The 27,484-nt window shown below is 41.4% G+C and overlaps 1 protein-coding gene across 3 annotated transcripts in view; it reads right to left on the bottom strand.

The window, feature by feature from the left end:
- The window catches only part of MPP7 (MAGUK p55 scaffold protein 7), a 77,481-nt gene extending 60,925 nt beyond the window's left edge, over positions 1-16,556 (bottom strand). For all 3 annotated transcript variants that reach the window (XM_087916873.1, XM_026710029.2, XM_026710030.2), the window contains exon 1: positions 16,251-16,556. The gene's annotated coding sequence lies outside the window, so the exon portion shown is untranslated. The remainder of the gene's footprint in view (positions 1-16,250) is intronic.
- Between the last annotated feature and the right edge of the window lie 10,928 nt (positions 16,557-27,484).

Below are 27,484 nucleotides of genomic sequence, written 5' to 3'. Positions count from 1 at the left end.
TTCATATGTATAAATGGATGTGGTGTGTTTAGGGACATGCAAGGAAATCTTGATTTAATAAGATGATATCCCAATGTTACCATAAACAACCACATGTTATGATCTGTACATTTTCAAAATCAAGCTTGTTTTTTTGGCAAGTCATTGAAGAAAAAGTCCCCTGAATTCAGATACTATAAGTTTTTCTACTTTTTAAAAGAGCTCAGGAAAAAAAATGGTATAATCACCTTCTTCCATTCTCAGTTATGTGGGAGATTATACATAACATGGACATTGAAAAGCACCAAGGAACATATTGGTGGGCCAAGTTAGAAGTAATTACTACATCTACTACTATCAGACTAAAATATTAATATACTTCCAAAATGTAGTTTATACTGATTGAAATCTTCTAAGTAGAATAATCACAGAGTTTAGAATGAAGCCAAAAAGTATGAACTTTTTTTGGCATGTCAATAAAAGCTAAGAATATATATCCCCAGGCTAACTCTAGCATTATATGTTCTCAGCTGGGAGATTCTAGCCACATTCATATTGTATTACTTAAATTATTAGGATTAATGTGTTATGAATGATGCACCTTACTTATTGTATACTGTTTCCAAGCAAGTGCAAATATGTAATTTGGAGTTTTCCTAAATAATTAGTTTCAGCATCTGAATACTCTTTTCTAAGAGCCTCTAAAATAGTTAAGGCTTATTTCATATGCAACCTTGCAACTGTTTATAAAACAGAAGTTAAAACATTTTCAATTTGAGACTTTTTAAAAATAGAAATACAGAACATTCAAGAGGCAGATGTCCCGTGTTATGGATTATTAAGTATGTTTTCTTATGTGTACTTAATTCTTCACTGAATTATGGCTGTCATGCATGTTTGCTTGTGTATGTATAATTCTACACTGAATTATAGCTGTTACGCACAACTCCATTTATGCAACCTTGTATAAATATCTCTACAGATTAAGTTTTTAAAAGTTACCTGAAATCAGGCCAAGGACAGAGCGTACAAGCATTGCAAAGCATCAATTCACTTTTCCTGGTATAAATGTAACATGCACATAGCGAAGCCAAAAAAACAGAATTTAAAACTTGGACCTAAAGTTATAGTTATTAAGGAATCTAAATGCTAATTGAATCAAATCAACTGTTCATTATTTCTCACTGGACTGTTCATTAGTTTGTTAGCTGTCATTGGGTGTCCCCCCCAAAGTTAATAAAATTTATTTACAAATGAAACTCCTATGAATTTAGAAAATAACTAGTATTAAGAACAGATACTATTTACTATTTTGATTCTGGTTAAATTATTTAATAGTTACTTTCCAAATCTATTATTTTCAAGAATTGTCTGGTATATAGCAGTGTATATGCAGTACAGCAAACGTAAATGACCTGCTGAAATCATTACCAGTAAAAAGCTTAAAATTATTTTTTTTCCCACAAAACACATAACAAGTTACTTTTCTTTTACTGAAGCTTCCTTTGGCGCAACTGGTTTAAAAATACTTCGTTATTTTGCAGCAGAATACAGCTTATGGTGTTGCTAACTACTGCACAGAACAGATTTGCTACAACACAAATACCAGCTGTTATAGTATGTTCTAAGAGGGATTATCAAATATTCTTCAACTGAAGTTCAATATGTTTTTCCATAAAAACACAGCCAAGAGCCAGGAACGTAAAAGGAATATCCACACCGCACCTGAGGCATTTACAGTGCCCAATAGGACTGTTAAAACCAGACATTTAAAGGACTTAAAAAAAAAAAACCAGAAAGAAATCTCATTATTCCAGTTATATCTTGTTTCTATATCACACAGTATCAGATTCTTCTGGCAGCTACCATGTGGAAACAGTAAAATATGTGTAGTTCAACAGATTGCTGAATTTCCACCCGGCCCTTAGTAACCTCTCAGGCTCCTGTAGTACCTATGCCATCTAGTGGTTGTGGGCTTGTGCAACATCTTCGTAGAAAACCATAGTTGGAAGGAGCTTTTTCGGGGCAATGACCTGCTGCTCAATGAAGGGATCCAAATCAAAGCATCCAGACGATTCAGATACTATCTGAATACATCCAAAGAAACAGTTGATTGCCATCTTCAATATATAACAGTCGATCAGTTCTAATTATAGCATACAGGTAGTTTTTGACTTACAATTTTTTGTGTGTGAATATTAGAAGTTAAAATGGGCCTGAAAAAAGTGACTTATTCCATTACACGGCACTAGGGATTCGAACCGCTGAAATGCCAGCCTTCTGATCAACAAGCTCAGCATCTTAGCCACTGAACCACTGTGTCCCTTTTGCATGTGTTAAAGAGGACTAGGGGAAAAAGCCTGAATCCTGGAAATTGTATAATGGGAATGCTCAGTAGCCCAAACTTCCTTATCCTGCTCCACAAATTGCTATTAATATTTTTACCTGCTTTAGACAGACAGCACTGATGCTTGTTTATGGAAGGAAATTCAAATTAATAACCAAATGCAATTTGAAGAGATGCCATCCTTCAATAAATGCAAGTTTGTAGTACATAGGACTGTTGCCATCCTAGGCTAAAAATAAAATTCAGTGTATTCCAACATTCATTTTCAAAATCCAAGTGCTAGAAAGCATTATTTCATAAAGTCAATTCAATTTTCAAGAATATTGAAAGTAGTTATTCTTAAGGTTTTCTTAACATGGTCACAGGTAATTAATGAATCGTTACATGTAGAAAATTAAAGCTATTCAAAGCTGGAAATTTTGAATAACTAGGGAAACAATGTTAACATAATTAATGTGGCCTTTAATTCAAATTCATTTTACTTTGAAAGTTCTTTCCATATTACGTACAGGGTTACAGAAAGAATATTAATTTTTACCAGTAGAGGGAGCTCATAGTACATAAATTGCACAATTTCCTATGTGTATTTCCCAATGTACTGAAGAAATATTTCTCAACCCTTTCTTATTAAATTTATTGCCTTACTACAATCCTTATTTCCAATGAACACTGTAAATAATTATATAAATAAGTTTTGGTCCAACGCATACACGCATACACATAATGGTTGCTACAGAAACTCATAACTGAGTGCTATACTGTTGTATTTGTAAATAATGACTAAACATTATGACTGTACTGCAGTTGAATTATAATTTTATTTTTTACTTCAGTACTAAAATACTGTCAGTTTGCAATTCAATTCAGAAATTCTTTTACAAATGATCAAACAATAAAGCAATTACACAATTATGGCAGCAAAAAAGAAGGGGTATATTCACTAGTAGAGGATGGGGGGAATTATTTTTTCTTGTTTGTATAGTGGGTTTTTCTTTTTGTAAGCTGTCGAGTCACTGACAGTGAGTGGACAGCCATACAATTAATCAGATTCAATAATCTCCTACAGCATAAGAAGATATAGAAAATTCTTTCTTACTATTTGTTTCATAGGGTCATTCATTCATTCAAATGATCTGTGAAACAATTGTTTGGTAAATGTTCATTATCAATAACATAATTGAATTACATATTCATTCCATGCTTAACTTCCCTTCAATTTTACTGGGTCCCTAGACTGGGTTGGCAATACAGTCCCCAAGGAGGTTGGTGCTTCCAAAATTTCAGTCTGTCTGGTATTTGTTGAGTCCAGGCCAAGCAAAGAGATTGTGGCATCTATGGCAACCATGGACTTCTTTCAAGTAACCGATGGCCCAGTGCATACCAGTAGCTGCACCTTGGATATGGTTTTAGTCTGAGAGCAGTTAAGAAGTCCTCTAGCAGTAGACAATATTGAGAAGAGTCCGTTGTTATGGGCAGATCATTTTCTGGTTGCCTTTTGTTTTACCGATGTCATCCCTCCCTGTAGGGAGAGCAGTGCTGTTTGAGCAGCCTGCCCCAAGTGACCTAAAGGGCTTAAAAGAGCTTGGAATTTTTCCTAGGTGATTTGGCCGAGGTTCTAGGCAATGCCTGCAATGGAACCAAGGACAAGGACTGTATCATCCCTATGCAAATTCTGCATGTGAACCAATCTTGGAGCACTCCCTGGTTTACTGAGGGATGAAATACCAGGACAGATGCTCGGAACACCATCTGAGGAAGTCTAAGGAAAGCAACGTGTCAATTGTTAGAGTTTGCAGCAAAAATTCGAATCCAGAAAGCACACACAGATGACCGATTCAGCAGGATTCATTAACTTCTTTATATAAATAATAAAACAATGTACAATTTAAAATACCAATGCAGTAAAGTTACAATCAAAACACAAGCAGCAGCTTCAGAGCTCAGAGATTAGTTTCAGTTTCAGAGAGCACAGAGCTAAGCCACGCCCAGATGCCTTCCAGTCTCAGCCCCCAATTTAGCACCCATTGGTTGATCTTGTTACCCATGTCTCTGTCAGTTCATGAATATTCTGACATCAATGTGTCTTCATACATATCTGCAGCTATGCTCAGGCTGATCTAATCCCAGGACCGCTGTGAGGATTAGCCAGATTAATAAAATTGTTCAAATCCATTCCATCTTAAACTGTGACTAGAAAACACAGACTTCAGTTTCCGGGTTGCTATAATGGTATGTGGGAATGACAAGTATTTCAGAAGGGATCCTCCACAGTTTCTTGGGATGTGCTGTAAAGTAGGGGGATGTATTTTCAGACTTGCAAAATTCTCTTAATGAAACCTTACAATAAAGTAAAATTAGCTTCTCTGTGATTTATGTCTAGTCTACCTTGCAGTCTGGTTAATGTCAGATGAGTTTAAGCCAGTGACTCCTAAGGAAGAACAGATAGTCTTCGACTTATGATCACAACTGAACACAAAAGTTCTGCTGCAAAGCAAATCATTTGTTAAGTGAATTTTGCTCCATTTTATTATCTTTCTTGCTATGGTTGTTAAGTGAATCAGTGTAGTTAGTCACATGGTTGATAAGTGAATCTAACTTCCCCATTGTCTTTGCTTCTCAGAGGGTTGCCAAAGAAGATCACATGGTTATGGTTCGCCAGCAGCAGGTGCAGATGGCAGAAGTCTCTGACAGCAAGGACTAAAGGGAACCAGTCAGGGAGTCTGGCAAGGACTAGGACGAGGGTCCTGCATCTGATGCAGGGATGGGGCCAGGACCATCTGAAAATGGGGTGGTGCCTTCGGAGCTTTTGGAGTCTGGCAGCAGTGACACAGAAGACCCCGGGGAACCTGTGCCCAGTGCGCAGGGCTGCTCAAAGAAAGCAGCTGAAGCAGCAAGGGCGACTTGGGAGTAAGGCTGGAAGGTGACGGACCCTCTCATAAGGGATAAAAACCAGCCCTTGGAGATGTGCTCTTTGCAGGAAGCAAAGACATTCTTTAGATTCTTTGTACTCGTTGAAGCCCTGCTAACTCCGGTTTGTTTTTTAAACTTCTGTTGGTGGGTATTTATCAGTAATTAGACTTCAGTTCTTGGCAGCCTTTTACAACCTTGAAAGGGCTTGCTTTTATCTCAGACGATTAGGTTTAAATGACTCTTGGCTGGGAATGAAAAGAATTCGCAGCGGCACATTAAAAAAGATTTGCTTTTATACACAGTTGTGTTTGTTTATTTTAAACAAGGCTTGGGTCAGAACACACATGACCTCAGGACACGGCAACCATCATAAATGTGTCAGTTGCCTAGAGTCTGAATTTCGATCATGTGACCATGGAGATGCTATAGCGGTCGTGTGAAAAATGGTAATAAGTCACTTTTTTTAGTGCCATTGTAACTTTGAATGGCCACCAAATGAACTGTGGACTACTTATAGACTGTGTTGCTGGTTCAGCGATCTGTCTACTGGATCCAGATCCGTCCCATAAAAATGACCACAGAAGTGACCCACAGTTCAGTACAATCTTAATGGAAAGGGTGTTGCCTCCTACCTTGAAGGTTGTGGTAATGCGTCCCTCCCCAAGAGGCCATCCTTGGACCCAATGGTTTCAGTAACTATATACAGACTATGTCCAACCTTTCCTTTCTGGGGCAGATTGTTGATAGATAGTTGATGTACACTTGATAAGAATCATGGAGAAAACAGATTATCTAGACCAGGGGTGTCAAACTCAATTTCATTGAGGGCTGCATCAGGATTGTGTTTGACCTCAAAGGGACAGAGTAGGCCTGGCCAGGATGGGCTTGGTCAGCTTGACCTCACTTGAGTTGGTGACCCGAGTGCTCTGCCAGAGAAAACGGTCTCCCGAGCTCTGTTTTCAGCTGAGATGGCCTCTGCCAGTGAAAATGGAGCTTGAAAGGGTCGTGGGCAGCACTCCCCAGGCTCTGTTTTCACTGGCAGCGGCACTGGCGGCCAGTCCTTCGCTGTTTCCAGGGCAGCCCCATAGGTCAGATCTAAGCAACCTGTGGGCCGAATCTGCCCCACCCCCGGGCCTTGAGTTTGGCACCCCTCACTCTTTTCAGTCAGGTTTCATGCCAGGGCATGAGATAGCTTTGGTCACATTTATATATGACCTGAGGTGGAATAGGTGATCCATCCTCGTCCTCCTTGATCTCTCAGCAGTTTTTGATAAACACTGGTATGGTATGCTTCTGAATAAGCTCTGTGGGGTTGGGGACTGGCTCCACCATTCAGTGGTGGCCCACTTCAGCTCTGAAAGTTTAATTCCAATCAGTATTGGTTGGGGATAGAGTGATCTTTCAGCTCATCTTTTGTGGGGAGTTGCAGGGTTTTACTCTTACCACCCCTCCTTTTCAACATCTGCATGAAACCAATAAGTAGGATCACCTAATGGTTTAGTGTTCAGTTTATGATCATATTCAATTACAGGTTGTCCTTCACTAATGACGACAACTAGGTTCAGAATCTTGGTCATTGAGTGCAGCAGTTAAGGAAGATAAAATGTGATCACTTTGCTCTATGACTAAAACCCCAACTCTCCTGGTTGTAATTGTTCAATAACCATACAGGTTGTTAAGCATGGGGCTGGAGATTAAAAAATGATTGTAAGAACAATGGTGTTCTCTAATTATTCCTCACTGAATTCAAGTGTGCTGAGGGATTTCCGGAAATCCTCATCTCAAATCCAATGAAAACACTACAAATGTCATCATTCTGGAAGGCTAAGAATGCTGGCTTCACTAGCCTTTTCTCCTCCCCTCCAAAGGGGAAAATGCTAATAAATGTCAGCACTCTGAAAGACTCAGAATGCTAGCCTTTACTAGCATATTCGCCAGAAGGATTGGCCCTTCCTTCACAGAAGGGAAGAGAAATCCTTCAAAGCATTTGGGGAGCAGATTTCAAATGCAACTTGCCTTCCACTTGCAGCCTTACCTACTCATTTCTCCATTCACCAGAGAAACTAGCAGAGAAGATTGCAAACGGTAATCACATGTTAGTAGGACACCAGTCATAAATGAGAAAAAGATTGTCAAGTACCCAAATTGCAACCACGTTACACCCTGGTCACTTCACAAGTGGACTTTGGAAACAAAGTACATATGGAACTGCCCTTGAAGACTACTGGAAAGCTTCAAATGGTCCAGGATATAATAGTGCAGCCAGTGAATGTACCCATGTAACATCTCTGCTTCACAAGTTGCAAGGCTTAGTTGCATTTGGTTGCTAGTGATTCGAAGTGTGGATCATTACCTATAAAGCCCTACATGGCATAGATAGTGGTTACTTGAGGGTTTGCCTATCTCCCGCAATATCTAGCAGGGTTGGTGGATTCCAGATTTCAGTTAAACAAGCTTCTCTATAGCAGCATCCACTCTCTAGATAGAATGAGGTCCACCCAAGATCTAGATGGCCCTATGCTGCAGGTAATTTCCAAGGGCCTTGAAGATGGTTCTTTACCCAGATTTTGGGGGACTGTGAGTCATACCCTCTTGAGTTATGTGGGTTTATATCTTTTTTCTTTTTGCGTCAAACCAATTCTTGTCGGCTCTTATTTTTTATGAACAAAATGTGGCCCATTGAGTTATTGTTTCAGAGATAGTTCCTTAACTAAGCATTGAAACTGAATGGCCAAGGGCAAAAAAAGCAGTGTAGGAAGCAGCAACTTCTGATTTCCTACTAGCTTGACCACAGCTGACCGCCCTGTAGCAGCTGATAGTGAGATGGTCCATTTGGGCTTCTGAAGGGCTAAGGCAGGATTAGTCTAATTATCTCCACCAGCCAAAGGAGGAGCCAATCAATCTGGCCCCCAGAAGGCTAGGGTAGGACTGGTCTATTGAACCGCCATTCAGGAATAAGATCTATAACAAGATGGTTTTTTTAAAAAAACCTACCTGAAGGACTTTAAGAATGTGAGACTAAATCTTAACTCTTTTTTTAAATGATGATTATTATCTAAAATCAACCTTTGGTTTTGGCAACATAAAATTATCAACTTTTACATTTTAGTGGGTTAATCAGCATGGCAAATGCAATATTAGCTAAAGTACAAGAGTGACAGAAAAATGCTATATCAAGTCAGTTATTTTTTTCAAAAATATAGTAATTGCAAGCTGTTCCACTAATAGGATGGTTTAGCCAGAAACTGAGTTTCTGTCAAGACATGGAAGAGATTTACAGAAAGCCAAGCTAAACAATACAGGTTCTTCTCCATCAACTATCAACCTGCATCCTTAAAACAGTATTCTCCCTTGGCTATCAGTCTCTGGGAATTATTAAATTAAACCATTAAAAATGGGAAAAGTTTCTGGTACTAACAGGGGTGGGATTCAAATTTCTTAACAACCTGTTCTGTGGGTGTGGCTTAATTTGTGAATGTGGCTTGGTGGTCATGTGACTGGCTGGACATGGCTTGCTGACTGGACATGGCTTGGTGGTCATGTGACTGGCTGGGCATGGCTTGTATATAAATATTATAAGTATTTATGTAAATATTGAATATTTTATAAAAAAGAGCAACTTTTACCCAAAATCAGGCAAAGCAGGCAGATTGAGTTGCTCACAGATCACGGATTCATTCAGAGATCTATCTTTCTGCAATTGGTTACCTGAGTCTGTCATATAAAATTTGTTTCCTAGCAAACTCGTAAAATTTGCTAGCAAGCAAACTCACAAAATTAACTCACAACACACCGTGTATGTAAATATTGATTTTTTTATATAAAAAAGAGCAACTTTTAATCAAAATCAGGCAGAACAGGCAGGCAGATTGAGTTGCTCATAGAATCACAGATTCACTTAGAGATCTGTGTTTCTTCCATCTGCTACCTGAATCTGCACTGAATAATAGAAGCTTCAGGCTCAGCTCTGCTTTTACATTAGTTAAAAAGCAAGAAATCTGATGATTTCCTGCTTTCTAGCTAATCTAAATTTCCCAGCACAGCAGAACAGCTGATGGTCAGGGGAAAAAAAAAAAGGAAAAATAGCAACTTAGCAGGCAAGTTTGATGGCACGCATGCTAGGTAAGGTGTGAGTGGGCGGGGGGAGCCAGTGGTGTGATTTGCTGGTTCTCCGGAAGGTAGAATCCTACCCCTGGTGAGAGTATGTTTTGCGTGCATGTGTAGACCATTTCCTAAAAACCTCAGCTGTGCCACCCGGCCAGCTGACAGGTGTGCAGCATTTGAAAATCCTCTTTTCTGCTTTTTCAAAAGCAGCTGAGGTTGAAAAAGCAGGAAATAAAGACAGCCAAGAGCCCAGGCGGGCAGCTGGGCCAAACAGAGCAGCAGACACCAAACCGGCTCGGTGTTTGCTGCTCTTCAGAGCTACTGGTTCTATAGAACCGGGCCGAACTGGTAGCATCCCACCCCTACTTCTGAAGTATTAAGAAGGGGAAATGATGGGTTCCCCTTAGAAGCCCTTTATTCACATATATTAATAACACATTCCAAATTCCTAAAGGCAGGAATTATTCTATTACTGTTTCACTTTTGGAAGATATTCACTTATTGTTGGATTAGTCTCCAAGCATTCTGGTAAAATATATGCATGCGTTTTGTTCCAAAAGCTTCTGGATTGGTTATAACAAATTAAATAATAAAATAAAAATGAAACAGATTTCTAGATAAAAACAAGTCAGCTTTAGGGAAGACAAGTTGACCATAGATCAATACGTTATCTTGCTGTTTTGCCAGAGGAATATACGCTCCCATACTCCTACTCTTGAAATTTGTTTTCACTGATTTAAAATCAATCACTGATTCCTTTCCTAGAGTTTGGTGGAAGCAGTTCCATTCATTCATAGATCAAGGGTTACTCTGCGTAATTTGGATGGTGCAGAAAAACACAGTTATGTAAGTTACAAGGTAACTACAGCCTTCTCCTTGCAAATATCTCAGTTCATAATGAAGTGAAATAGTGCTGTATTCTGGGCTCATCTTCTTTTCAGTATCTATGAAAAGCTCATCAGTTATCCCTTAACCAAAGCAGAATCCCACTTAACAAGAGATAGCTGACTGTCTCTCCTCTGTACCAATTACCTGGCCATCCTCTTCATAACTCAGAAGTTCACAGGTTTTTGCAAGTACTGAAGGTAAGAAAAACTCACCATAAAGCATTCCAAAATGAAATCTCAATCTTTTCACTGCCAGAAATAGCAATAGCAGATAAAACAAAAGGTACACATAATCTTTGACTTGCCACCATTTGTTTAGTGATCACTTGAAGTTTATGACACTGAAAAAAGTTACTTATGGCCAGTTCCCACGGCATCCCTGTAGTCACATGATTTGTGCCAGTTTCCAGATCCCAGGGTCACATGATCACCATTGCTACTTTCCCAGCCAGCCCTCAACAAACAAAATCAGTGAGGTAAGTTAGATTCACTTCAGAATTGTGGTGAATTCCAATAATTTGCTTAACAACCATGGCAAACAATAGTCAAAATACAGTGCACAAATTGCCAGAGAAAACATCCATTAATTATTAAAAGTAACAATGCAAATGGATAGATAATTTTACGTTATATTTAACACAATAGCTCTGTAACAATGTGAATCGTTAGACTTGACCTGACACAAAGCTATTTCATATCACACATGAATCACACAGCTACATTTTAAGAGGATGTAAATTAAATCTGCCCACAAAGAACATTCAGGAAAACCTAGAGATGAATGGCACACACCTGTTGGCTGTGCAAAAAAGTAAAATTTAATCTCACACACCCATTTCTAATTAAAAGATCTCAGATAATTAGTCTGGCAAAGGCCAGTGTCTTAAGAAAACTGGTTCTTCTGTCCTGTTTGATGAAAGACTATCAAAAATACTGTATATCAACAAGTCCACCTATTGTGTCATTCTTTTCTTTTTTAACCGAGTTAACATAGCAATCTTTTTCACCCTCCCTGTAACATGAGTCAAAATGTAAGTGACAAATACTATTTTGCATCTGAGGAGAATAAAGTTCTATATTTTTGTCCCATGGACTATCTCCAGGAATAATATATACGGTCAGAGCCTTTGATTTCTTCTCTAGCAATTTTTCATAACTTCATCCCTATTTATATTGACTGTTTCCTAGTATGATTTGATTGCTTTTCTGTACCCATATTGCTATCACTGTGTTGTACCTTATGATTCTTGATGAATGCATCTTTTCCTTTTATGTACACTGAGAACATATGCACCAAGATAAATTCCTTGTGTGTCTAATCACACTTGGCCAATAAAGAATCTATCCCTATAATACATACTCAATGCCTGTGATTATTTCAACGGACGAAAAAAGAAATGGGAATGGCACCAGTTACATGGGAAAACAGAATGGCTTTTATGCCTGGAAATGAAAGGAATACAATCAGAGTTCAAATTGCTCAGGTAGGAAGAGAGGATTAGAATCAAACTAACTGTAAGGAAAGGATTAAAAAAAGAAACACTACTTTCTCCATGCATTTAGTCCTCACTTAACAGCAGTAATTGTGACTGGAATTTCCATAATTAAGTGACACAATTGTAAAGTGCAAATTCACATGACCACATCGCTGTAGTGTGGGAAACTCCAGCACTTCTAGTTCTTAAGAGAATCCTTCCTGACATCGCATGGTCACCATCTGCAACCTCCTGCAAGCTTTCCCATTGATTTTTCTTGTAGGAAGCCGGCAAAAGATGTCGCAAATGGCAACCACCTGACCGTGGGGAATGCTGCAACCATCCTAGGTACAAGGTCCAGTCTTAAATATCACTCTTTCAGTGCTGTTATAACATTGAATGGGCGCTGAATGAGTGATTGTTAAGCAAGGACTACCTGTTTATATTTCAATATGCCAAGTAGCCAATTAAACTTTCCATCTTGTTACAATCACCATAAATAAAATTACCTCGATAACCAGTTCCTGCATTTCTTGTAGCTCCCTGGCAGAAAAAACTGCAACAGCATTGAATGGAAAGCACAATGGGAAATATATAATAGGTCACAGGGAAGAAAAGAGTGAATATGCAATTTCTTTGACAGACAATTCTCTGGCTTGCTTTTAATGCCATAACTTATTTTACAATGCGTACATGCTATCACCATGATAAAGCTTTAGGCAATACACAAAAAAATTCCTTGAAGAAATATGTCAGATGCAACAGGGAGCAAGTTAGTCACTGCCCCCCAGTTTAAATTGAATAGATACAGCAAAGTTTTAAAAGACAAGAACAGAATCCATGAAAAGACCAAGCTTAGCACAACAGGTCACATCGACTGATTCTCTACTCTTGCCAGGTAACAGATGCAGTACTAAACCCGCCATGTAATCCTATCTAAGTCCACACCAAAGAAGCCACAATATATCCCATGGAACTCACAAAAATTGGGATTGCAATTGCCATTGTTAAGCGATGTGGTCATAAAGCATGATGTCGCATGACCACACTGCTTAGCAACGGCAATTCAGGCCGTCTCTGTTGCTATCATAATGCCAGGATGTTCAGGTCATTAGATGGGAAGAGGTTGGAGTCCTAAATAAGGAGTATGATGGGATGCCCCAGGCAGGCACTGGTGGGGTAGGTAGGCCAATGAAGGAAAAAGACAATTGGAGGATGTTGAGAGGTGTAGGTAGGTTGGCGAGAGCCAAAAGCAGGCATAGGGATCATGTACTCTACAGTGGAACTCCTTGAAATGTCACAGCTTATGAAAGAAAAAGGCAGCAGGAGCGACTTATGGAAAATCTCTGCTTGTGCGAAGCAGGCAAGAAAGGTCTCAAATGGCAATCCCACAACTGCAGTTTACTGTAACTTCATAAGCTGGGTGCCAGAGCACCCAGAACAAGGTTTTATATATATATATGAACATGGGGATAGCTGCACAACATTTGCAATTTCACAGACCAATCACAAACCTCCCTCATTCAATGCTGTTGCAATTTTGAATGGTTGCTAAACAAGTGATAATAACTCGAGGAGTACCTGTGTACAGAACTGTTTCCTAAATGATCCAATCAATACCCAAAAGTGTAAAGATCCTTACTGCAAAGGAAAGCAATGATTCCTTTGGTCTGTCTTAATGGAAAATGGAATATGAAACAATAGTAGGGCTTCCCTTTCAAAAAGTCCAATACTGATGTCATCCAGCCACAAAATGAGTATGTGTTGAAGCAATAACCTGGCTCTTGGGGTGAATTCGGACACACAATTCTGCCCTAAATACATTAAGAACAAGGTGATCTCAGACAATATTTATATCTATTGCTAAATAAACTTAATAATAAATAATGAAATCTAGTTTAAATTCTCCATTTAAAAATTTCCAGTTGTGCCTTACAAGGAGCTTTTTCTTATACTCTTTTCCTTGCCCCTTTTTGAATGCAAGTTAAAAAAAAGTAGTTTCTTTTGCTGTTATTTTTAGTTTTATGATTCAAAATGTGTAATGTTTTGTCAGATCTTAAAACAGGTTTTTCCTCCTCCTTTACTTTTAAAATATATACCCTGCTTCTCCAACAATACGGCCTCCCCCAATAGGAAGTCCCAGCATGTTTTATAGGCATGAAATGAAATTAAGCCCCTCCCCCCAAATTAAGGCCTCTATTAAAACATGTGAAATGGGGGGGGGAATGGGGGGGGCTTGCCGTTAGGAAGTACTTTTGTTGCACACCCAGATATGGTGCTGCCTGCCTTGACCCCGATACTAAGTGCTTCACCAACGCCTAGGTCAACATTCAAGCTGTCGCCGCCCACCTGCCCAAAGATGCAAAGGGGGGGGGGAATTGTCACCCCCGAAAAGACGGCCTAGCCATTTTTTCGGGGCTCAAAAAAAAAAAAAAAAAAAAAGACCCGGCCTTATTATATGAGAAACATGGTAGCTCTTGTACTACCTATGTTTTCCAGTACTGCCTATTTGATTTTACAAGAAAAAACATTTCACTGCTAAATGATGTGATATGGATTATTAAAATTATGTTCAGCTCTATAAAAATGCAGATTTGGATCCTTCGTACTGATAAACACAATCTTACATTCAGCAACTAAAGTTAATTTCTATTTGAAAGAATGATAACACTGTACTGCATTAAAAAATACTAAAATTAAAATAGGACAGTTATGTACAACAGACATTTGAAACATTAATACCTTTAGTACTAAAGTGTACCTTGAATACTAAACATTCTCAGCCTTTAATTAAATATGCATAAATTTGTTGCCATTAAAATAATGCAGAAAAAAGGGATATAGCCTTATTCTTAAGCTTACACATCATAGCATGCACCCTTAGAACCTTTCCAGATGAGAGAGAAGCCTTTTGCCACATATAGATTTATGAGTATTTTGCTTTATCTGCTTTCTGTGCTGCAGATTAAATATATACAATGAAAACAGAATTTGATCCTGTAACTAAACATTATAAACATAGTTGTTTGAGAAATACAGGATACAATATCAATATTAAACCTGAAAATATCCTATTGATCTTGGAAACAATATCCTCTCCATCATTCTGCACCTATGACAAAAACATGTCTCTGGTCTGTCAGGAGTTATATAACCTTATGCCTAAAATGTGTTTAGTAGTGCAAAGCACTGTTATGCTTATAAATTAAAGATATAAATACTGTCTGTATCAGTGTTACATTTTTGAGGGGGGAGGGAATAATTAGAGTGATCACCATCATCAATGCTGTTAATTCCACTCTTGTCATTTGCTTTATTTAACAAATGTATATGGCCACTCATCTCACTGAACATATCTCTAGACAGTGTACAACCAATAATTAAAACAATGCCATGTCAAACCACTATAAACAAATAATTGTGGGAGTACATCCATATAAACAAATTAGTCGCCACCCAAGAAAAATCATAGGGAATAATACTGATCCACTTATCTTGTGGTATTGCAGGAATAAACACATCTATTTCCCATAAATGCATGATTTCTTAGAATTATGTGGTTCTGAACAAGTCACAGTAGTCTAGCTACTGTGGTAGTACGGACATGCTAAGCCATAAATGAACTAAGATATGGGTTACATGGTAAATTGATCAGCCTGGGTTTGGCTACACAAATGAATCAAATAAATCACATGGCTCGATTTGCACAATAACTGAGCCATAAATTAGAAAAATACCCTTAGTTTTAGTATGTTTGCAAACCCAACTCTAGTTGGAAACTGTTCAAATATTATACTATGGCTGACTATTAGATTTTACTGTATTTTCATCTTTAAATGTAAAAGCATGCTAAAGTGTATAAAAATCATACTTAATCCGCTATAAAAAGCAGTAAAATAAGAATTTGGGCAATAAGAATTTCAGTCCAATTCTACACCTCTAACACTGAATAAATGTCTTATGAACAGACTGGTAGTAATTTAAAACATGATATATTTACTAGATCTCCTTTACCTAAAGGTATATTTTAGGGGTGAAAATATATCGTTGTATCGTTTATTCAAGGTTTGCCAGAATTGCCTAGAAGAGCAAATTGCACGTGCCTGGTGTAAGAAGAGGAGAGACAGACACCCCACCTCACAACTCCCATTACTGCCTCCTTTATTTCAGAGCCTCTTTCTTTATGTAACGGTATTGTCACTAGCTGAAGAAACCAGACATTTTCTCACACCTTAAACCCTCCACCATCTACCCACGCCTCATTCTCACGACTTTGACACCACGCTACATGTTTATTATCCATGGCTAACTTAACCACCATGGCGCGCCAAATCAACTCAGGAAGTTAACAGAAGCACACATTGAGTCAAACTAAGCCGATCGCTTTTGGGTTTGCAAAAATGCGTGTTGGGTCTGGGAGAGGTTCGTGGGTCGTGGGAACCCCAGTCCGCCTTTTCTATAGCCGAGCCACCACTAAACTCCGCCGTGTCCTGTAAAGCCCAGTGCAAGAACGCGGCAGAGTCGTTTCTCGGTCGACTCCGACCTCACCTGCTGCTGGGCTCCACCGCCAGCCGCTGTCGCAGCCGAAGAGCGACCCTCGGGACCTCCCTCTGTCCGCACTTCTAGGAGCTGCAGCCGGGCAGGGCGAATCCCGCCCAATCTCCTTTCTCGCCGGCGCTTTTACCGCAGCCACCGGCCGAGCACCGACCCTCCCGAATCAGCGTGGGGGGAAGGCGCAGCGGCCCCGCAGTCCCTCCCTCCACCTGCCCCGGGCGCCTCACGTAGCGACAGGCTGCGCTCGGCTACCGCTCGAGGTCCATTCACATCCTCCCCATTCAGCCGGGGCGGAGCTCTGAAGTCAAGAGAGCGGGAGCGGCGAATTACTCGTCCCTGTTTTTTGTAGCCACTGTCCTGATTGGCCTCTGCCTGCCGGGAGTGGGGAATCGAAGCTCACTCCGCCTGCCGCCAACTGGAAGTCTGCTTGATTGGAGGAGGCGAATGTCAATCTGGGGACTGATTGATGGCTCTTTTACAACGCGCAGTAGCGCGCGTGTGGAATGTTGGGGAGTTTCGCGTGGACTTGTGGAGATTGGTTATTTAATTGGTTATTTAATGGTCTAAGTGTGGAGTGATTTTTAAAATAATAATTGGGACATTTCCTTGTTTTACTTACTTGCAGACGCGAAAACGTGAAGAGATACACGTGTTAAATTAGAACGATCGATTTCTAACCCTGCATCTAGTTCTAAAAAACGTTGCAACAGGTTGCTGCTGTTGAGATTGTGGTATGTTTTTGTTACATTAATAAGATTTTTTTTGAACTGCTTCTCATCCTAAGTTTCAGAGCAATGAGCAAGCGGAACCCCCAGTTGAATAAACTTACCCTAAAATACTATGAAAACAATGGCTGTGGCAAAAAAGGAAGAGGAAATTTGTTCAATTTTGTTGAATTTTTCTAAACTGAGGCATCAACCTCATAAATAAACCTGAGAAACCTGGAGCTGAACCATCTTTTCACAAATTCAGTAATTTCTGACAATTGATAGAATAAATGCAGAATGAAACATGTTTTATGGAAACTACACAGATCTAAGATTTACGGGGAACAGATGTGGACTGCCGAAATCTGGATTATCACTAGAGGGCAGCAAAGAAGCAACAGCTGGATTAATGAAACTTTCAGATTAAGCAACTGTTCTTTCACGAGAAAAGGATTTGTTTTAACTACAATAAAAACTACATGTCAAAATGTGGGTTTTGCCTTGGCATGTTCTGTAAATCCAGCACAATTACACGTGTGGTTTAGCCCAGTGTATTAAGATATTGAGCCAGTTTAGTGAATGTGTAGCATTTTCTTTAGTCATTCAGTGTGGCTACTTGCTTTAGTGAGAAGTTGTAAGAATAAAAGCTTTTGGCTTGGATAAATTCCATTCAACTTTTTCAAGTTGTGTAATTCCAACTGAAATTTGGGGAATCACTAGAGAGTTGTATGAGGAACAAGGGCTGTATTAGCGCAATGACCAAAGATGAATTGAGATTTTTCAACTGGTTATAAGTATTGATAAATCTAACACAGGAACTAAGGAGGATAGAAACAGCTAAATGATCTCCTGCTGCCCTTCTCAATTATATGTGAAATATATTACTGATATCCATTCAGATGCCACACTTTTGCCCACCCATTTTATTTATTAATATACAAATAAGCAAGTAACTGGCAAAACAATGACTCTAAAACAATGAACTCATACAATGCACTAGAAATATCCTTGTACATAAGAAACTTAAATGTCATGGGATTTTCTTTGACTTTATTAGGTCAGACTATTTTAAATGAATTACAATAAAAGAGTCAATTAATGGTCTTAAGCATATGTTCATGTTGAAATTGAACTTCACTTCAGCCTATTTGTAAGCCATCTTACAATACATAAAGAGTCAATAATGCATGGTTCCAAATAAAATTAATAAGATGAAATAATAAATATTGATCCTTTATGTGGATGAATCCAGTCTGTAATAACATCATGTACTATTAAGAATCAAGGGCATTTTGAGAAGGGATACAACTGCAGTTCAACTGAACTACTTTTATGACTAAGACTCAAGGTGGCATTTGGTATCATTCACGCCATTTTCCCCACCACAATAACCCTATGAAAACAGTGAACTTTCATGGCTGAGAGTAGATTTGAAGTAAACCTCAATTCTAGCACAAATACTATATCCATTATACCACATTAGTGAATTCAGGCCACAATATGGCACTGTTTGGATTTCTGCAATGTGCCCTACATTTGAAAACTTCAGCTGGTATAAATTGTGGTGGCTCAGGCAGATACGGGCACCGGTTGCTTAGCACATGTGACTGCTCAAGCTGAATTGACTACAGCTTATTTCCAGATACAACTAATGGTGCTGGTTTAAAGCCATCATGGTTTGGGGCCTGGCTACTTATGGGATGGTCTTTCCCCAGTAGTGTCTACCTATCCTGTCAAATCTGGCAGGAAAGGCCTGCTCTAGGTGCCTTCTATAAGGGTCCAGGAAGAGAGCTTTCTGCCCTGGGACTACCCTTTATGACATTATTTCCTCAAAAATTAGACTTTCCCTGACCTATCTTTTCACAAGATATTAAAAACATGGGATTTGCCATCAAGCCTGGCGTTATGATAGTATACGTGAACTTATTTCTTGATCTTGGCTGTGTTAGTTGAGTTCCTGAGCTGCTTCGTTATATTAGTTCTGTTTTTAAATTTGGCCTATTTTTTTTACTAAGTTATTTTGCCTAATCATGCAATGAAATGGACAGTTTTTTTTTATTAAGTTTGTTATTTATAAACTTAATAAATAACAAACTTTCCAAATGTTGTGATTACATGTCATATTATCAGCCAGTACATGCCTATCACATACCCTCAATAAATTAAGCATGCAAACTGAATGGCTTATTACGTAAGAAGAACAAGAGGCATAAAGCTCTGAAATAATGATTATAGGGACTTTGATGCTCAAGCATTCTACATCTAATGTATGCATGGCGAGGGCTGTATAAATCTTGTCAGGCTGAAGATTGCACTTGGGTTGTGAATCTCATTCCCCACATACTGGGGAATGCATGCCAAGAAAGGGAACAATGCCAGGGCAAAAATGGTAAAAAATGTTCCATTAATTACAGATAACTGAATTATTTTCTCTACATTTAATTTAAAAGCTACCATTCAGCAACATTTGAAACCCATCTACACTTTTATGGATCCAGGTTTGGCGATCTTAACACGAAGACTCCAAGCTCAGAGGTAATAATATTGGCTAGCCCCCAAGGACAGATCCACAGTTAAGGGCCAACAGATGACTCAGGAGGACACACTGTTTTAAGGACAATTCTGCACTGCAGCCGAAGCTGCTGGTCTCCCCTGCTACATTTTAAACCTACTTCAGAAATTTGAACTTCCACTCCAGATTGCAGTGGGGTGGATGCTGAGACCACAATACTGTATAGGATTGGCTGTTCCCCCTGCCTTTTGCCCTTACTTACTCATTCAGGAAAGCAACCCTAATTGACTGGCTTCTGTGTGGACTCCTCTACCAGTGTGTATTTTTTCCATTTTAGGGATTGTTCCTTCCTGACTAGTCCCTGTTGTTTACTTTGCTTTCCCAGTTATTTGCACACATGGATGAATTCACCGCCCTTTCCAACATTTATCTCTTTTGACACCAACACAGACACTCCCTCCCTTTTTCCTAATGTATCATCCTAGTTGGTACAATAATCAAAGCATTAGGGAACAGGTTGTTCTTTGGTGCCTCTGTAAGTTCATGAAAACTTTCTAGCAAGGAAAAACTTCACAGAAACAAAGCAGTAAGTTTGTTGAGATCTAAAGATGTTTAAAAAAAATAAAGGGAACCTTTGTGGTACTGTGAGTATGGCATGGCAGAGCAAGATACTTCATCCCACCTGAGCAGAAACAGAAAGCGTGAGCACAGGGAAATAGTAAGTAAATGAGGTATGGCTTTCTTAGTCTGAGAATGGGTGTTGGTAGAAGTTACCGTGAACGCCCTTTGTATCTATGCTGCGAGAGAGCCCAGGATGGGTTGACTCCTTCCTATGATGTCATAGCTGAGTCTGTACTAACATATGAAAGCCAGCCCCCGGGAGAGACCCCAGCTTTGGCGAAGATACTTGACAGACTGAAAGGTGTCTCTGAAAGCCCAAAATAAATACAGAAATATGTCTTACCCTCTCCGGATGAATCAAGGGAGCGGCTGGGCTCTCTCGCAGCATAGATAGAAAGGGCGTTCACAATAACTTCTACCAACGCCCATTCTCCTCCATGCTGCATTGAGAGCCTAGGATGGGACATACCAAAGTTTGCATGTTCACGGGCGGGTCCTCATCTGGCTCATCACACCGACTGTGGAACCACTCGTTGAAGCACTCGTCTGCCGAAGGCTGCAGTTGCCGTGGCAAAAGCATCCAGATGGTAGTGTCTGATGAAAGGAGACGGAGATGTCCACGTGGCCGCACGACAAATCTCCAAGGATGCTTGGGTCACCCAGGCAGCAGAAGTGGTCGCGCTTCTGGTAGAGTGCGCCGTCAGACCTCGGGGAACCGGAAGGGCCGCAGCTTTGTAGCCTGCTCAATGCAAGACCTGACCCACCTGCTAATAGTAGGAGAAGAGGCCTTGTGCCCCAAGTGAGAAGGGAAAAAGGAAACAAGCATGGCTTCTGACTTCCTGAAGGAGAAAGTGCACTTAAAGTATATTCTAAGAGCCCTTCTTACGTCTAGCGTGTGCCACTGCCGCTCTAAGTCATGGTGTGGGAGAGGACAGAAGTCAGGCAAAACAATGTCCTGGGACCTGTGAAACCAGGTGTTAACCTTCGGAATAAATGAGGGGTCCAGACGAAGAACAACCCTATCATCATGAAAGGAACAAAGGTCCTGTCTGATGGAAAGAGCGGCAAGCTCAGAAACCCTCCTGGCAGAAGTAATGGCAACAAGGAACACTACCTTCAAAGTCAGGAAACAGAGAGACACTGTTCTAAGGGGTTCAAAGGGGGGCTTTGTAAGGGCATTAAGGACCAAATGAAGGTCCCAGGAAGGATACCTGTGAACCACCGGAGGGTGCAGGTTGGAAGCCCCTTTCAAAAACCTCCTGACTGAAGTGTGATGGGATAAGGAAGGAAGCGAACCCCATGAAAGGACTGAGGAGAGGGCTGCAACCTGCCTGCGTAAGGTGTTGGAGGCCAAACCTTTCTCCAGCCCATGCTGAAGGAAGCTAAGAACTTCTGCCAACTGGGCTGAAGCAGGAGAAAGACCCTCCCTGAGGCACCATCGGGATAAAGCCTTCCAGGTGGCATCATAGATGTGCCTTGTAGAAGGTTTGTGAGAAGCCAGGATAGTGAGGATGACCCTTTCTGGAAGATCAGCCTCCTCTAGCTGCTGCCGCTCAAGTGCCACATGGTTAGCTTGAACCACTGGGGCTCTGGGTGGAGTAGTGCCCCCTGGTGAAGGGGGATTAGATGGGCAGGGATCCTCCAAGGAGAAGCCACTGATAGGTTGACTAGGTCCACAAACCAGGGCCTCCTTGGCCAATAGGGTCCAGGAGGAGCTCCGCACGTTCCTCCAACCTCTTCCAAATTACTGCTGGAATGATGGGAAGCGGGGGAAAGGCATAGAGGAGACCCTTGGGCCATGTGCACTGAAGAGCATTGGTCCCCTCCACTCCCTGGCAAGGAAACCTGATGAAGAATCTGGTGACTTGGGCGTTTTGAGGAGTGGAGAAAAGATCCATCTCCGGTGTTCCAAATCTGAGGGAAAGATCCCTGAATAGAGATGAAGGAATGGACCATTCTGCCTGGTCGACTAAGCTCCTGCTGAGCCAGTCGGCCTGGGAGTTGTCAACCCTGGAGATGTGGTCTGCCGAAATCGATAACAGGTGTTTCTCTGCCCATAACTCCAACCGTAGAGCCTCTCTCCTGAGGGCTTTGGACCTCGTCCCCCCTTGCCAGCTGACATGAGCCTTTGCGGCCATGTTGTCTGTAAGGACTAGAACATGAGAGCCGGTCACTGATTTCCTGAAATGCTTGAGAGCCAGAAAAATGGCTCTGAGCTCTAGCCGATTCATGGGAAGGGTCGGTTCAGATCTGGACCAAACGCCCTGAGCTATCTGGCCCTGCATATGGGAACCCCAACCCAGGAGGCTGGCATCGGTGGTAATCACTAGCCTGTCTGGGTCCCCGAACAGGAGTCCCCTCCAGATAGATAGGGAATGCCACCAATTGAGAGATCTTCAGATTTGTGGCAGGAGTGAGACCTTGATGGATGAGTGGCTGGTTCCTGCTCGTTGGTAGGGAAGCAGGAACCATTGGAGGGCTCGGGAGTGGAACCGAGCCCACGGGACGATGCCAATACAGGAAACCATCTCCCCCAGAAGTTTGGACAGCAGTGACAGGGGACAATTGGCTGATGATCTCTGCAAGGCTCTTTCCACAAGCTGGGGACAGGAAAACCTGGCACGACATGGTATCGATGACTGCTCCCAAGTGTTGCAATTTGGTTGTAGGAGAGAGCCGGCTCTTTTTGGTGTTGATGGAAAATGGTGGCTCTGGAGACATGACAGGGTAATTTGCAGATCCCGATGGGTCACAAGAATAGAAGAGGAAAGAATCAAAATGTCATCCTCACAGGAATAGAATAGGATCCTCACAGGAATAGAATGCAGAGATGCCACCAATGCTGCCAGAACCTTTGTGAAAACCCTTGGAGCCGATGAGAGGCCAAAGGGAAGTGCTCGATACTGGTAATGGGTATTCTGATAACAGAAACGGAGAAACTGGTGATGATGAGGCCAAATTGGGAGGTGGAGGTAAGCCTCAGCGAGATCAATGGAAGAGAGGAGGTCGCCCACCTGAACGCTCTCTAAAATAGAATGCAGAGTCTGCATTTTAAATCACCTGTATTTAACAAATTGGTTGAGAAATTTTAGATCAAGGATGGCTCACCACCCCCTGAGGCTTTGGGAATGATGAAAAGGTGAGAGTAAAGTCCACATTCCTGTTGAGATGGGGGAACAGATTTCAAGAAGGTGCTGAATGGCCTGATTCATGAGGGCTTGCCTGGAAATGTCCCGAGACACAGGACAGATAAAAAAATTTTGGGGTGGGGTGGGGTTAGGAAGTCCAATTGTAACCCTGTCCTAATAGTGCTGAGCACCCAGGCGTCCGTCGTTGACTCCTCCCATTTGGAGTCAAAGAAGGCTAGGCGACATCCGATGGGTGGGGAGAATGAGGGATTACTTAGAGCTACGGAAGGAACGACCCCCTCCCCTCGAAAGGGCAGTTTACCAGTAGAAGGTTGTTGCCTGCCAGATGTTTCTGCCCGTTGGCGTTGGGAGTATGGCCTGTGAGAGCAGGGGAAGCGAGATGAGGTCTCCGCTTGGAAGGCAGGAGGGCGATAAAGAGCAGGGTGAAAGTCGGCTTTCTTCCCAGAGGAAGAGAGAATTTTACATTTATCTCTGGTTTCGATGAAATAAGGTTCCAGAGCATTGCCAAAAAGCTTATCGCCTACGAATGGAACTGAAGCCAGCTTCCATTTTCAGCATGACTCCACCTGCCAGTTTCGGAGCCATAAAAGTCTTCTTGTTGCTACAGAAGTTGCCATGGCCTTGGATGCAAATTTGGCAGAATTGAGAGTGGCATCAGGAGTGAATTCCGCTGCTGCAATAATCTTATTAAGGTCTTGGTGAGACTGAAGGTCAGAAGCAGGCAATCTATTCTGGAGTTGGTGCAGCCACCATATGGATGCCCTGGTGAAGAAGGATGCTGCTGTTGAAGCCCGAACAGCCCAAGCAGCAGCCTGGTGATTGCGCTTGAGGGTCTGTTCGGAATGTTTATCATCCGGTTTCAGGATATCTTCTGGCTCCGTGGGAGTGCCCGAATATCAGAACGAGGCCAGAACCGGAATGTCAACAGAAGGCACTGCCAGGGCATTGTCCAGAGCTGCGCTGACATTGTAGAAATGCTTATCTAGAGAAGATGGGCGAGGACCTGCCGAAGACAAGCGCACTGTTCCTTGACCATGTCCAGGAACAAAATGGAAGAAGGCAAAACCTCTGCATGTACTACAGGCTTGGAGAAGAGCGAATCCCCTTGGCTAGAGGGATTTCCTAGTGGCTCGGGAGCCACTTCCTCTGGCAACAGCTTGGCAATGACCAAGGCCTTGCTGAGTAATGGTCTGAAGAGAATAGGTTTGAAGCCCAATGCAGAGGATGTCTGCTCTGGGCGAGAATCCTCTTCCACTGAAAGATTTTGGTCAAAAATCTCACCCTCTTCACATTCTGAATGAGAGGAGTAACTGTGTTCAGATGGTGAAGGCCTTCCTTCCCCATCAACCTCCTCTCATTCTGGTAGAGAAGAATGGACCCTGAGGTCCTGAGGCCTGTGTAAATCAGGATGATGAGATGAGGCAAGGAACTTATAGATTGAGAAGGGAGAAGGGCCTGAACCCTTTCCAGAGGCTGAAGAATTTGCTTGAAGCCTTCAGCCAATCCCTGCCTAATGGCTGATGAGACTACATCTTGGATATTCCCTGGTCTATGCTCAAAGGTAGAGGCAGAAGGCCAAAGGTCCGCTGCTGTGGGAGTGAAGGTGGCTTCAGGCCTAGATTGAGGAGAGGTTCGAGGCCTGGAGCGAGGGGGAGGAGCATAGGGCACAGAAGCCTGTTGGAAATAAGGCCCAGATCTGCTTAGATCCTGAGGAGCTACAGCAAGAGCCTCAGGAGACCAGGATGGAGGATGGAAAGGCTCATAGATAACTTCTCCCCTGGGAGGGCTTGGTTGGGGCCCACGAATATCACCTGAAACATGCTATAGTTGCACTCCCTTCTGTTGAATAGTTCTGTTGAACTGCCTCTCTAGAGCTGCATGTCTATGCTTCTCTGCCCTCAATTCAGCCTAAGTTGCCTTTTTAAGGGCTAGAGCCTTAGCTTTCATTTTAGCAATCACCTCCCTCTGGAGTGATTGGGTGCGTTGCCTACGTCTTTTTCTCCTATTGGGCTTAAGAGACTGTTCCACTGGTGGGGAAAGCTCGGCCTGAGCCTTATCTTGCTCCATTTGTAAAATAAAGGCTCTTGCATTGGAAAGAAGCTGTTTAGAAATTTTTCTATTAAGCCCCTTAGGGTATAAATGGCCCCTGGGCTTACAAAATGGCCGTCACCTCATGGTGGAAGGCTTGAATCCAAGATGGCCACTGACTACAGGAAAACAGGCTCCAAGATTGAAGAATCGCTCCTTAGGCTATACAGAGACCCGAGCGAAGTCAGTTTGCCGATTGTGTTTACGATTGCTCCAAACTGCAGGCGTGGGGGAGGTCTGCAGACGCTGCCCAGTTTGCCTGCACAGAGCTCTGTGACACTGCTCCCAACATTGCAGGGCTCTCCTGGAAGAGCAGCTGCCCAGATCCCTGGGAGCTGCTTGGAGAGGAAAAAAGTACTGAAGATCGCTGGTGATTGCTATCTAACAGAACGCTTCCAGAGACACAGCTACTGACTGAAAGGAGCCGAGTCAAAGCTGAGGCCTCTCCCGGGGGCTGGCTTTTATATCTTAGTACAGACTCAGCTATGATGACATAGGAAGGAGTCAACCCATCCTGGGCTCTCGATGCAGCATGGAAGAGAACGGGTTATTAACTCAATACTGCATCCTTGAAAACTGCAAGTTTATTTTAACTGTAAGGAACATACCAGCCCAGCACAAAATGAATGCCCTGGTGTTGGCTAGCCCCACTGGCGGCACTGGAGCCAATCAGAGCTGAGGTTGTTACTAGAAAGGAACAAAGCATTGGAGACCATCTACTCTGAAGACAGTTAAATGGAAAAATGCTTTGAAGCAAAGCTGGAAAACAATGGATTGGGAGTGGGAAGAGGAAAATGTCCTCCATTCCTGCAATCAGGAAGTTATGGGTGACCATGACCTGTATTAGTGAGGAAGTTAGGGGAAAACACCGATCTTACTCGAGGACTCAGATGAGTTTCTGAATGAAATTCTGGACCTTCTTCAATAAGCTGCTAAAAAGCATTAGAGCTGAAAATTATTGTTTTCTTTGCCACGTTGGCATTCTAATGAAAAATAGTCCAAACATCATCCCGTGTTTATAATGTATTACTGGATAATAGAACTATGCCTAAATTCATAGATTGTGTTAAACTGTGATTTATTTAAGCACAATTTATTAATCACAATGGATAGATTTGCAAAACACGTTAAGTCAAACTAACCATATTTAGTAATATATTTAGTATATATGTATATATTTATACATATACACATACCTAAGCACCTTATATCATGTGTGTTTTGCAGGACACTGGCACTTAAGGGAAGGCCTTTTGGAGAGGAGAGATTAAGCTTGTCAGCAGATGATTGGTTAACTTATTCCAGTATCATTTTACAGTCTATGCATGTTTAAATTCTACTGAAGGCAGTAGAGCTTAAGAATGTATGACTAAATCTTCAGGCAGTGCTGTAAATAAATATTTGAGGGTTTTTTTCTTTGTCAGTAAGAGTTTCATGATTTCAGAATGAAGCCTGGATTTTTTGTTTGCAAGTGGATACTTGGCTCTGTAGTGTCTTTTTCTTTTTCAATGGAGATAATGTTCTAGACCCCATAACCTTCCAACTCTGATACTTTGGCAGAGCATAGCTGAGATTCTTGCATAATTAAACAGTCAACTCTCAGGTGACGCTCACACTATTTAAGTGCATTCTTTGGGCTTTCTGCTTGCAGCTTGGATCAGTTTACATTTGAAAGGTTGCTGAGAAGTGGGTTTTCTAAGGTCACAAGGAAAAGCAAAACCCTTGAAAAAGAAAGTGCTTAACCAGATACTCAATACAGTCGCAGTTCAAACTCCAGGTGTGAGGTCAGTGCTAAGGAAGTACGAAGTACTTGGACCCTAGTTATGTGCAAGTTTCCCTTCTTTGAGTGAACATGTTATTCTGTAATTGATCATTTTCATTTCAAAATTCACTTCATGCAAACAAAAAATAAAAGCAGTTTGTACCAGCATAGTCAATTTGCACCGAAGATATGGGAACAAACCAAAAATTCTTCCCACCAAGACCCAATTCATGCATTTACCAACATGATCTGTGGTTGTGTCTAAGTTGTGCATCCTGTTTTCCACTTCTATAGTAATACTAATAGTTATTACTGTTTGAAATCGGAAGGATCATCTCATAACTTTCTCTGCACCTGATTTAGAAATTATATCCTATCGAGGGAATATT

The sequence above is a fragment of the Pseudonaja textilis genome, chromosome Z (genome assembly GCF_049901715.1).
Source record: "Pseudonaja textilis isolate UNSWEBS1 chromosome Z, rPseTex1.2, whole genome shotgun sequence".
Classification (NCBI taxonomy): domain Eukaryota; kingdom Metazoa; phylum Chordata; class Lepidosauria; order Squamata; family Elapidae; genus Pseudonaja; species Pseudonaja textilis.
The sequence above is the reverse complement of the archived record's forward strand: the minus strand, read 5'-3'. Positions and strand labels throughout refer to the sequence as shown.